Source organism: Balaenoptera acutorostrata, chromosome 16 (assembly GCF_949987535.1).
Source record: "Balaenoptera acutorostrata chromosome 16, mBalAcu1.1, whole genome shotgun sequence".
Taxonomy (NCBI): Eukaryota; Metazoa; Chordata; class Mammalia; order Artiodactyla; family Balaenopteridae; genus Balaenoptera; species Balaenoptera acutorostrata.
In genome coordinates, this window is record NC_080079.1 from 162,318 (window position 1) to 176,269 (window position 13,952).

The window sequence follows — 13,952 nt, forward strand, 5'->3', positions numbered from 1 at the left end:
TATTGTCACATATAGCAGGATTTCCTTCTTTTTTAAGGCTGAATAATATTCCATTGTATGCACAGCAAAGAAAACTATCAACTAAATGAAAAGACAACCTAGTGAATGGGAGAAAAATATTTGCAAATGATATTAACCACTTTGGAAAACAGTATGGAGTTTCCTCAAAAATATTAAAATTAGAACTACCATATGATTCAGAAATTCCACTCCTAAGTACATAGCCAAAGAAAGTGAAAACATCAATTCTAAAAAATACACGCACCCCAATGTTCATAGCAGCTCTATTTACAATAGCCTAGACATGGAAGCAACCTAAATGTCCATCGACAGATGAATGGATAAAGAAAATGCGGTACATATATACAATGGAATATTACTCAACCATAAAAAAGAATGAAATAATGCCATTTGCAGCAACAGGGATGGACCTAGAGATTATCATACTAAGTGAAGTAAGTTAGGCAGAGAAAGACAAATATCATATGTTATCACTTATATGTAGAATCTAAAAAAATGATACAAACGAACTTATTTACAAAACAGAAATAGACTCACAGACATAGCGAATAAACTTATAGTTACCAAAGGGGAAGCGGGGCAGAGGGATAAATTAAGAGTTTGGGATTAACAGATACACACTACTATATATAAAATAGATAAACAACAAGGACCTACTGTATAGCACAGGGAACTATATTCAATATCTTGTAATAACCTATAATGGGAAAGAATCTGAAAAGGAATATATATATATAAAGGAGCTGTTACAGTGGAGGATTACTGGACTGAATGTCAATATTATGACATAGTATGAGTGTGTTTCATGTTTGGTAATTGCAATCATTGTTGCTTTTGTTGTGGTCATCCATGTACAATGCTTGGTGTCAGTCTATTTATCTCTTGTAAAAATAAAATACAGTGTGTATGTGTGAGTGCAAAAAAAAAAGAAAATGCAGAAAAGGATACATAGAATCTGCTCTAAACTCCATTAGTTTATGACTCACATAATATGAAATTGAATAAGCAAAGGAAAATGATGGAGACAATAAAAAGATCGGTGATGGCCAAGGTCGAAAGAGAGGGATGAATAGGTGGCACACAGAGGATTTTTAGAGCAGTGACAATATTCTGTGTGATACTATAATCATGGATACGTGTCATTATATATCTGTCTAAACCGTAGAATGTACACCAGCAACAGTGAACTATTAACTATGGTCTGTGGGTGATTATGAAGTATCAATGTAGGTTCATTAATTATAACAAATGTACCACCTTGGTGGGTGATGTTGATAATGGGAGAGGGTAGGTACATACGGGGGCAGGTGGCAAATGAGAAATCTCTATAGCTTCCCTTCATTTTAATGTGAACCTAAAACTCCTTTAAATATGTCTTTTTTTAATACATAGAACATATATGCAGCATTGTTCAAATCTCTGAAGTGACAAAAAGTGGAAAAAAATAGTATTCAAGAGGAACATAGAAAAAAATCATGTAAACACACACAATAAATTTGAAGTCATCTGTATTTTCTGCACACACACACACACAAAAAAAGTGCCAGAGCAGGATTTGCACTCCTGCATCAAGGAAAAGGTTACCCAAATAAGCTACTCCTGTCTCCTCCAGATCCCTACATCATTTCATTAAGGATGGCCAGACTGGAGAGACAATGAGGACTGGAGGCCGAACAAGACCTGCATTCAAGTCCCAGCTCTGCTCTTAATTCCTTAGTTACTTCTCCAGGGGGAGGGGTGATTAGGTGTGCCCAGTCCCGAACCCTAAAGGAGTCAGTCAGTCCCCTTCCCTGGCTGTCACCACACCCAGAGTTACTTTATTCCCAACCCTCCACCCTTCCACCTCCACAACACCCCCCATCCTACAAATTCACTAATGCAACTGAAGCTCACAGGCGCCACCTCGAGGCTTCAGAATAGCACAGTCACCTCCAGAATCTGATCACCGAAGAACCTGCAGCTACACACTGCCCCTGCATGTGACACCAGCAACTTTGTGAGATGTAAAGTCAGCAGACATGCAGTAGGTTATTAAGAGTTCCTTCAAAGTGTTGCTAAGCTCACTGCCAAAGAGTAAGCATTCAAGTTCCAACTTCAGACACAAACTGTCCAGAACCATCTCCTTCCCCAAGATAACTGAGGCACTGGCATGGGGCTGGGGTTCACTTTCCTAGCAAGTGCCCCTTGGGGAGATCCCGCGTGGCCTTTCTTACACTGCTCACCACTTGGAACGATTCTAATCATCAGAGATCTTTTAATAGCAGTTAACATGAAAAGGAAAAGCATCAATCCTTGATTCCAGAAGGTTCCATATACTCCCTATACAAATGTGACTACCACCATCCCTGCAAATTTTGAATACCTCATTCCAAGGGATATGGAATAGAACCTAAGTCTCATTAGCTTCAACGCCCTTGCTTTTTCCATGGAACCTCCTGGCATAAGACCACTGAGGATTTTAAATAACCACTTCAGAAAGAGGCCCCTGATAGAGACATACCCACATGGACCTAGCACTATCAAATGACACATTCAAACTATGGCCATGACCTGCACCTCAAACAGCATGAGGACATGTAAATGTACGGAAGGTTTTCAATTCTTTTAATACATAAAATGGCAAAGGAAATTATTTTTCAGAATATACACATTAAATAGAACATTTTCAAGCAAAAAAAAAAGAGTTTGGGATTAACAGATACACACTACTATATATAAAATAGATAAACAACAAGGACCTACTGTATAGCACAGGGAACTATATTCAATATCTTGTAATAACCTATAATGGGAAAGAATCTGAAAAGGAATATATATATGTATGTATATGTATGTATAACTGAATCACTTTATTGTACACCTGAAACACAAATCAACTATACTTCACCTGAAAGAAAGCACAGCATGGTCCCCCCATTGTGGTGCCCCCTCCACCACAGGGACTTTGCATCCTGCCCGCGGCCTCACAGCGGCCAGGCTGAGTCCTTTCATTCGCGTGTGAGGAGGTGGACAGAGGTTCAGACTCTGGGTCTGCAGTGTGCTCGCCATGTGTCCATGAGCCTCTTCGGCCAAGTGGGTTCTACCCCTGCTTTGTGCTGCCAAGAGAGCACAAGTCCCCACGGCGCTACGGGGTGGGCGTGGTGGTCACACCCACTGTGCGGATGGGGACTGAGCACAGGATCTCAGAGCCACCGGGAGGAAGAGGCAGATGCCACCCCAGCTTTTGGCAAAGGCAGTGTTGCCTCAAGTGGTCCCGCTGAGCAGTGCCTGCCCAGTGGCATAAGGCACAAGCAGCTCACGGCAGCACGGCAGCCCCACCCGACATATCTTCTGCTTTGAGAGGATGTTAGCCAACCACATGCATTTCAAATGGAAAGGCTGGGGGAGCGTGTTGGAGACACGCCTTGTCCACCATCTCCAAGGTGACACTGAGCCCCGGGCAACGCTGAGCATCGGCAGGACCATCCGAGGGCCATCCGAGGGCCACTGGGAATAAACGGGTGGCCACAGAAGCTGTATTCTGCTCTCCTGCATCCCAGATCAAGGGAGATTTGACTTATATCTCAATGGCAAACAAGCAAGAAGAAATGCCCACTTCCTTAGTCATCAGGAAGACGCAAGTTGAAGCCACAATGTGACACATACCCTCTGGATGGCCAAAATGAAGACAGACAGCACTAAGTGCTGGAGAGCCCGACAGACACGCCTACACTCCTGAAGGGACAGGACAGGGCGGCACTCACTGGGGAAGACTGTTATCTGTAAAGACGGACACACAACAACCTGGAGCCCAGAAATGCCACTGCTGGATACATACCCAACAGAATTTCCCAAAATCAGTATGAGAATTATTGGAGCAGCATAATTTATAATAACCAAAATACGGAGACAACCCTCAGTGGTTGAGTGGATGAGCCGTGGTCTATTCATGCAGTGGAGGACGACCAGCAGTGAGGGTCAGTGAACACGACCACACGCAGCGCCATGGCAGAACCTCACACACGTGACGTCGAGGGAAAATGCCACGCACAAAAGAGCACATTCTGCGTGATTCCATTTATACAAAAATAAAAAACAGGTAAAGTGAATCTGCTAAGTAGTCAAGATCGTGGCCGCCCTCGGGGACCCGCAGGGGGAGGAGGCGTTGGGATCTGGGGCTCCAGCCACGTCGGGTTCTTGGTCAGGTGCATGCAGTTTATGAAACTTCATCAAATTATACACCTAAGATTTGGCCACTTTTCTATGTGTATTTTACACTTTGATAAGAAGTTTACACACCCGATGTCATGTACAACATGGTGACTATAGTTAATAACACTGCGTTGTATATTTGGAAGTTGCTAAGAGAGTAGGTCTTAAAAGTTCTCATCACAAGAAAAACAAATTCTTCAACTCTGTGTGGTGATGGATGTTAACCGGACTTACCGTGGCGGCCACTTCACTGCATAGAAAAGTGTCACATCACTATGTGACACACGTCAAACTAATACCATGTGTTCATTATATCTCAATATCAACTGATTAATTAAAATGCGAAAGACTCCCAAAGTTTTGTGTTGTTACATATTGGCTTGTAAAAAATAGCCTACTAGAAATTTGTTGAAGTTTACGTGCCAAAAGAATAAAAGCATTTAAGCCCTTTGAAATATAGATAGTGAGAGAAAGCAGGAAAGTCAACACACTACAAATGACTTGGATGCGTTCGGGTTACAGCTGGAAGCAATGTGATTTGCACACACTGGTGTCACCGTGTCTTCATCCCGGGTGCGCCCTGGGGCAGCCCGCAGACCCGCCAGAACTCGGAGAGGCAGCAAGACTCTGCCAGAAAATTCCACAGGAACCAGGAGAGCAGGCGGCTGCCGAGGCCGGGACACTCCCCACGCCTCGGCCCCCGTGGCCTGGGAGCCCAGGAGGACGAGGAGGCCTGGTCCAGGTTTCTGCTCACCCTTCCCTCCCGCAGACACCCCACTCTCAGGAGGCGCACTTGCTTGTCTGAAAGTAATTGCCTCCTCCGAACTGGACCCTGGAGGGATGTGGTATCGTTATTAATTGGGACGGCCCTCACCATCCTCAGGGTGACACGTCGGAGCGTCGCCGGGGCCTAACGAGCCCGAACCTGCTGACCCCGGGCTCTCAGCCCCCAGCAGCCCCACCTGCCTCCCTTTTAATTATGCCCCAGGGAAGGCAGCACCTCTACACCCAGCTCTAAAGACTTCTCCCGTCAATATGGGCTGGAATTTTCATCAACTGTGAGTTGATTGGGTACCAAGGGGATTACAAAGGATTCCCCAGTTGCCTGGAGAACACAAACTTTTCTCAGAAACAGAATTCAGAATAAAGACATTCCCTCAGGTGGAGCAGGTCAGGGAAGAGGCAACGGATGAGCAGACATTCCGAGCACAGCGGCACGAGCTGCTGAGCGGGGCTGGGGACAGCCTGCCCTCGGCGCTCAGCCCTTGACTGGGACGCCGCTGCCACCCTGCTGCCCAGAGATGCCTGTGGGGACGCTCTGGACACACATCTACAGAAGCTGCGGAAGCAAGGCATGAAAATCCACCATGGGCAGAGACCCAGCCGTGGCCAGGGCCCTGCTGCCAGCAAGGGGCCGGTGCCTCCTGGCCCAGCAGGTGTCCCCTCAGCAGGTGTCCCCTCAGCAGGTGTCTCCTGGCCCAGCAGGTGTGTCCCGGCTCAGCAGGTGTGTCCTCAGCAGGTGTGTCTTGGCCAGTAACCAGCTGGGGAGAAAGCTGTAGCTGAGTTCCTGCCTGTGGGCTTGAAGCCGCTTACTCCAAATCCCTCTGAGGGTGAGCACAGGAGTTCCATGTCTGTAGATGTTTCCCCCCTGCCCCCGGCCCCAGAGGAATTACTGCAATAGTCCAAAAGTCTCAAACATCTCACCCTCAACCCAGGGTGCAGGGTGTCTGGGACGCACCACGGAGTCCTCATCCAAAGGCCACTCTCACCTGATGCAAGGTCACTCCTCTTGTTCCCAAAGCGCCAAGGCTGCCCTCGTTCCTGGGCATTTCCATCAGGCGTGATGCTGTCCTCGTAGGTTTCCCCACTGCCCCTCCAGCTTCACCACTTCCTGGCGCCTCGATGGTATCAATGTGCTCTCCCTACTCACCTTCTCACAAGCCCCAGCCCCACCACCTCACCAAAGCCACTCTGTCTCTGTCGTGTGACGTGTGACCGCCGCCCCCCCCCGCCGCCGGCCAGGCTGAGGACGGGCAGCGCCGGCCACAGCACCTCCTCCTCCTGGCCCTGCTCATCCCCTCCCTGGGGGCTGCTGCCCCCGGCCTCCTGGGCTGGTGTCGCCTCGTGATCCCAGCCTCTTAGCATCAGGTCCCAGGCCTGTCATCCAAGGTCTCTTTTCTCTCCACACCCCTCCTTTGGGGTGTCAGTCAGTCCCATGGTCTTCACTGTGACATCCTCAAATGTCCCTAAAGTCCAGAGCCGTGTCCAGCTGCTCCCTCTCCACCTCCACTCAGATCACTCAGATGTCTCCTGACCTCTTGCACTTAATATGTCCAACATGGAATTCCTGAAATACCCCCAAACCTGCTCTATCTCCAGCTGTTTCCTTCTCTATAAATGGAGCCCATCCTTCTAGTTGCTCAAAATCCACATCACCCTTGGCTCTTCTTTCTCTCTCACATCCCACAGTCGGCCCAGCAGCAGTCTTGTTGGATCTACTTTCAGAAAATATCCAGAACCTGGCGGCTTCTCCCTCCACTGCCGCCATCCTGCCCTGTCCACCATTACTGCTCAATTGGATTACTGCAACAGCCTCCACCATTCAAGTGTCTTCTCAGTGCAGCTGCCGGAGGGAGATAGATAGATAGATCACATCACCCCTCCACTCACAGCCTCCACAGTCTCCCATTCCACTCAGAGCACAGCTAAGGCCTCACCACAACCTACAGGGTCTCACATAACCTGGATCCCCTCTGACCCCATCTCCTCCCACTGGCCCCCTCAGTCCCAGACACAGGCTTCAGACACAGGCTTCACAGTTGTTTCCCAAACACCCTGGAAATACTCCTACCCTGTGTGGAGATGCAAAGGGGAGAGGGGAAGGAGTCAAAAAGAAATGGAAAAAAGAAAAGGAGGGAATGATTGGCTGGGTGGATGGATGGACAGATGGATGGATGGATAATGGGATGGATGGTGGATGGGTAGATGGATGGATGGATGATTGGGCTGGTGGGTGGGTGGATGTCAGTACTGATGGATGGGACACGGATAGGTGCCACTGACCTCTGCCCTCAAGGAGCTCATAGTCTGGGGGAATCGACAGTGACAGATAAATAGTATGGCATCTTCTTGCCAGGAAGACACACTGTGTGTTGCTGCCCACCCAATAGGTGCTTGGGATAGAGTCAGGAGTCACCCAAAATTGCTTAGGGGATGGGGGATCTTAACCACAGGCTCAGAGATGGCCATCTGGACCAGATGGTCCAAACTGAAACCAAGCCCAGACACAGCCAAGTACACAAGCCAAAGTGTCCAGTTCAAGACCTAAGTCACCAACTTGCACTTGGGGGGAGGGTGTGCCTCAAAAGCCAGTGGAGTCCGGCAGCCACAGGCTATCCACTGGAGAAGCAGCAGACAGGTCATTACCATGAGTGATGCTGAGGCTCTGTGGGGGCCTCAGGTGCCCCAGGAATGGACATGGGGCTCCTGGGAGCACAGGGTGTGGAGGCAACCCAAGAGCTGAGGTTTAAAAAAGAATGTGGAGTCAGTAGAAGAGGGAAGGGTGTTCCCGAGAGTAGGAACAGCATGCTGAGGGCACAGAGAAATGAGGAAGCACAGGCCACGAAGGGCCATGACTGGGGGCAGCTGCATCATGGTACAAGTGCATGCTGGTGTGGCCAAGGTGATGAGAGATACTCAGGGCCACCCACCAGCCCCCAGACAGCAACTAGAGAGTGTCCCCACCATCAGGTCTCCTCCCCATCTCTGCAGCCACCATCTTATCACATCCCTATCTCTTCCTACCTCATTCTACAAGGCCAGCATCACCCTAATACCAAAACCAGGCAAAGACATTACAAGAAAGGAAAACTACAAGTCAATCTCTCTTGTGAACATAGATGCAAAAATCATAAACAAAATATTAGCAAAGCAAATCCAACAATGTGTTTTTAAAAAACTGTACACCACAGCCAAATGGGATTTATTCCAGGTATGCAAGGCAGGACATCTGAAAACCAACTAATGTAATCTATCTATAAAGCCTAAAGAAGAAAAATCATATTATATCAATAGATGTAAAAAAAAAAAAAAGCATTTGACAAAATCCAACACCCATTCATGATTTACAAAACTGTCTTAGCAAACTAGGAATGGAGGGGAACCTCCTCAACTTGATAAATAACATCTACAAAAAAACCTACAGTTAATGTCATACTAATTGTGAAAAACTAAATGCCTTCCATCCTGAGACTGGAAAAAACACAAAAATGTCCCATCTTACCACTTATATTCAACATCATACAGGAAGTCTTAGCTAATGTAGTAAGACAAGAAAAGGAAATAAAAGTATATTGATTGGGAAGGAAGAAATAAAACGCTTTTGCTCAAATGAAATGATTGTGTATGTAGAAAAAAAAAATTTTTAAGACAAAAAAACTTCTGTAACTAATAATTACAGCAAGGTTGCAGGATACAAGGTTAATATACAAGATCAATTGCATTTATATATGCCTATGTAACAGCAATAAACAATTAGAATTTGAAACAAAAAACAATACCATTTACATAAGCACAAAAAATGAAATACTTAGGTATAAATATAACATTATATGTACAAGAACTACATGAGGGAAAACCAGAAAACTCTGATGAGTGAAGTCAAAGAAAATATCTAAATAAATGGAGAGATAGTCTATGCTCATGGATAGGAAGACTCAAACTGTTAAGATGTCAATTCTCTCAGTTTCATTTATAAATTCAGTGTAGTTCTAATCAAAACCTCAGCGAGTTAATTTGTAGATATCAACAAACTGATTCTAAGGTTTAGCATCATAATAGCAAAGACAACAAAGTTGGAGGACTGACACTAGCCAACTTCAAGATTAACTGTAAGGCTTCAGTAATCAAGACAGTGTGGTATTATTGGTAAAGAAGAGACAAATAGATCAATGGAACAGAATAGAGAGCCCAGAAATAGATCCACGTAAATGTAGTCAACTGCTCTTTGATACAGGGGCAAAGGAAATACAGTGGAGCAAAGATAATCTCTTCAACAAATGGTCCTGGAACAACTGGACATCCACATGCAAAAAATAAAAAATAATAAAAAAAGAATCTAGATAGTGGCCTTACACCTCTCACCAAAAAATTAATTCAGAATAGATCTCAGAACTAAATGTAAAATGCAAAACTATAAAACTTCCAGATGGTAACAAGAGAAAATCAAGGTGACCTTGGGTTTGGTGGTACCTTTCTAAGATACAACACCAAAAGCACAATCCATGAAATAAAAAGGTGATATGTCAGACTTTACTAAAACTAAAAATTTCTGCTCTGCAAAAGACACAGCTAAGAAAATGAAAAGACAAGCTACAAACTAGAAAATGTTTGCAAAACATATATCTGACAAAGGACTTGTATCCGAAATACACAAAGAACACTTAAACTTCAACAGTAAGAAAACAACTCAATTTTAAAATGGGCAAGAGATCTGAACAGACACCAAAGATGTTATATAGATGGCAAGTCAGCATATGAAAAGATGCTTATTAAGGACTGCAAATTAAATCAACCACGAGGTACCACTACACACCGAGTAGAATGCCTAAAATCCAAAACATTGTCAATGCCAAATGCTGGTGAGGATGTGGCGCAACAGGAACCCTCATTCACTGCTGGTGGGAAAGCAAAATGGTACAGGCACAAAAGACATGGACAAAACGTAAATGCATATTGCTTAGAGAAAGAAGCCAATCTGAAAAGGCTATACACTGTATGATTCCAACTATATGACGTTTTGGACAAGATAAAACTATAGACTACAAATAATAAATGCTGGAGATGAAGTGGAGAAAAGGGAACCCTCTGACACTGTTGGTGGGAATGCAAGTTGGTGCAGCCACTATGGAGAACAGTACGGAGGCTCCTTAAAAAAGTAAAAATAGAGCTACCATGTGATCCAGCAATCCCACTCCTGGGCAAATATCCAAAAAAGACGAAAATTCTAACTCGAAAAGATACATGCACCGTGATGTTCATAGCAGCACTATTTACAATAGCCAAGCCATGGAAGCAATCTAAATGTCCATCAACAGATGATTGGATAAAGAAGATGTGCTATCTATATCTATATCTATATATAGATATATACACATATATATGTATATATATATAATGGAATATTACTCAGCCATAAAAAAAGAATGAAACAATGCCATTTGCAGCAACATGGATAGACCTAGAGATTATCATTCTAAGTAAAGTAAGTCAGAAAGAGAAGGACAAATATCATATGATGTCACTTATATGTAGAATCTAAAAAAAAAAAAAACTACAAATAAACTTATTTACAAAACAGACTCACAGACATAGGAAATAAACTTATGGTTACCAAAGGGGAAAGAGGCCTCTTGTCCTTATTCTAGACTCCTTGTGGGAGGGTGTCCTTATTCTAGACTCAAGAAGCCTGGGAAAGGACAGTGTCAAGTTTTCACAAATGAAACTACGTATGGCTCGATTTTTAGCATTTTCATCCAACAGAACAGATTGAGTCCTAGTGAAGCATTCCTGCCGCTGTGCGCGGTAAAGCCCCCGCACCCGACGCAGGACGACCACCTCCGAGGCAGCCGCAGGGAGCCCTGGCCGGGCCGCTGGGAAGCCAGGCGCCCGAAACGTGGGATCGCAAACAGCTGTGTCACCAACGCCCCCTCCCGGCCGGCAGCTGGAGGTCGCTGGGTGGGCGCCGGGGCTGGGGGAGGAGGCTCGAGGGGAGCCGCGCTCAGTCCCTCGGCGCCGCCCCCCTGTCTCGGAACCCGAGGGGGGGCCTCGACCCCACGGGCACGAGGCCAGAGCCCAGAACCCGCGGCCGCGGCGAGGCAGACGCGACCGGCCGGTCAAGGGCTCCTGGTCCAGCTGCTGGACGGTGCCCGGGAGCCACGGCCCCCGAGGCGGTGTTCCGCCCGCCCCCTGCACACCTCGCACACGCACCGCCCACTCGTGGGCACAGCACACACACTCACTACCTGGGCCGGCCCTCTGCCTCTGGAGCGCTCACCCCATTCCTGACGGACCTGGGGTCCCTTGGTGTGACCATTTCACGGTGTGACGGCCCTGCTCACACCGGAGTCTGGACACAGATCAGGAAGGAGCTCAGGATTCCCGCCCAAGTCCCGTTTTGCTTTTCCGGGGCACCTTTAAAATAACCGCTCGGAGTTGAGCCGCAAGGGAGGGGCCTCCGCCCCAACGGCCTTCTAACAGGTGCCGGCTGCCTGCTCTGTCTCCTGCTCCCTGGTGACCTGGACGGAGGACGGCCTTCTCCCCGCTCACTGCCCCTCATTCTGCGGTCTGTAAGCAATAAACCCTGGGCCTCTACTTCCTTTGTGTGAGGTACTGAGGCTGCGCCTTCATCAAAAAGGCACCGGGTTTTCCCGTCCCCAGGGTGAGAGCTCGGACGCTGGGGGAGCCACCTGCCAAGCCCGTGTGCCTGTGCGTCCTCAGCCAGCAGGTCATGATCTGCACACTCTTAACACACCAGCCACGGCCTCGACACACTCGGCTGTGCCCCCGTCCCCAGCCCCACAGTGTAGCCAGGGCAGCTGTCCTTAATCAGAGCCCAACAAAATGGCCCGTGTTCCAGCCACGTCCACAGACATCTGCTCGGACCGAGAGCCACGCAGTGGGCATTTAGACAAAAGCAAACCTCCAGAGGAGAATCTGCAGCAGTGCAGAAAAGGCCAGAGCCCCTGCCAGGTCCCAGGAGTGGGCCCACCATGGGCCGAGTCCTGGCAGGACAGTGCCCCCCACCCCGGCCATGACGCTGTCTCCTGAGGGTCAGAGCGTTCCTTGCAGCCGTCCCCTGGACCCCAGGTGGGCACAGACCCCTGCAGCCCGCAGGGAGCACGGTACTGCATGCAGGGGCTGCCTGTGGTGTCGGGTCCTGACCCTGGGGAATTGGGGCTATTTTCTCCCGTTTTTCTCAGCCCTGACTCCATATAAACCTCTCGTTTAGAAAAGTGTTGAAGATGATCACTGAGAGTTTGAAAGAAAGGTAAAAGACACCTTGGCAAGCCCTGCCTTGACTGGGGCTCTAAGAATCCTGCAGCTCTGAATTTCTGAACCCGTGGACGGCTACTCCCGTGCCCTGGAGGTGATGACAGCTCGCCTGCTTCCCCACGTGTGTGCGTGTGTATGTGCGTGGGTGTGTATGTGCCTGCAAGTGTGTGGGCCCATGGTGAGGACACCCAGAGCCTGCGGAATCCTCCCTGTCTTGCAAGGGTCCCCTGAGACTCAGAAGACGGGACTAAATGGGGGTCCTACCGCGAGCCCACCATGGGGGAGGGGTGGGGGAAGCCTCCCCGCAGGTCAGCTTGTGGGGACGCAGGTGTGGGGTCACTCACCTGGGGTCTGAGCAGGCTCCAGGACACACCCCCCTTGAAGCCACCTGGAGACCAGGAGGCTGAGCGCGGGACACCGAGGACCCTCCAGGTGAGGCCACGCCCCCGGGTGGGGAGCTGCGTCTGGCCGGCTGACCCTGCCTGCCTGTGAAGGTCTCCTATTGGCTGAGCCACTTGCTTTCCGCTGCCCCCTCCTCTGGAGACATGTCAAGAGGAATAGGGGTCACGGGCTGCTCTGGGTCCCCAGGGAGCAGCCAAAACATTCATGCTCCCCTTGCACGTCCATGGCGGTGGCCAGGGGGTGGATCTCGGCTGCTGGGGAAGGTGCCCTGATCCACCACCAACACTGGATCCGAGTGCTGCCCTCGGCCCACTGCCTGGGCCCCAAATCTGCAAGACTGCTCTGCTCATGCACCCCTGACTCTGGTCACTCAGGGTGACCCGCACTGGCCCAGCCCAGTGCCGACCAGCCCCAGCCTTGAAGGAAGGAAGCCAGCGGCTCCCCGGCCGTTGTCCTGCTCCTCAGGCTGCCGTCCTCGACTCAGACTGTGGCCACAGATGCCTGTCACCCCACCTCTTCCAGGGCAACATCTCCCCTGAGCCCGGCTGGCCGTCGGCTGAAGTGCTGGCCAGGAGCCCAGACATAAGGCTGCTGGCACTCCAGCTCACAGCCCAGGCAGCAAATGCACCTGATTCAGGACCCCCGGCTGCCCACCCACCAACGGTGAGAGCAGGAGGGAGAGTCCCGAGCCCAGCCCTCTCGCACTCGGGTTACTTCTGCCCTCCATCTGGCCTCCCTGGGGCTCAGGCCTGCAAGGACCCTCTTGCCAATTATGCAGCTGGCAAGAGCCTGGCCCTGGGAGCTGGGGAGGGGCCCGAGGGTGATCCCAGGCAGCACCCAGCGCCCTGAGGGGCCTCCTGCCCTTGGGCTCCACCTGGCAGCCGCTTCTCACCCGCAGCCAACTGCGTCTGCTGCAGGACCCAGCCCCTCGCAGGGCACACTGGACACTGGGTGCTCTTGGCAGGTGCTCCGTGCCTCAGTTTCCCCTCTTTAAACGGGCGATGACACCCCACAGGTTGGTAGGCAAACCACAGACAGCTCCCACCCCCACCACTGCCCAAGCCTTCCAGGAATAACTGCTCCAGCAAGAGCCCAGCTGGCGGCTGTTTCCTGCCTGATCCCCTTAGGTGGGGATCCCTTAGGGGCTGCTCCCTTAGCTGGGGACCCCCATCCCAGAATGAACAAGAGGAAGCTGTGACCGGAAGGAGGAGCAGCTGTCAGCCAGGCGGGAGGACCCACCGTCTGGGCTCCGGAGCACACGTGTGCGGTGCACCTCGGCTACATGG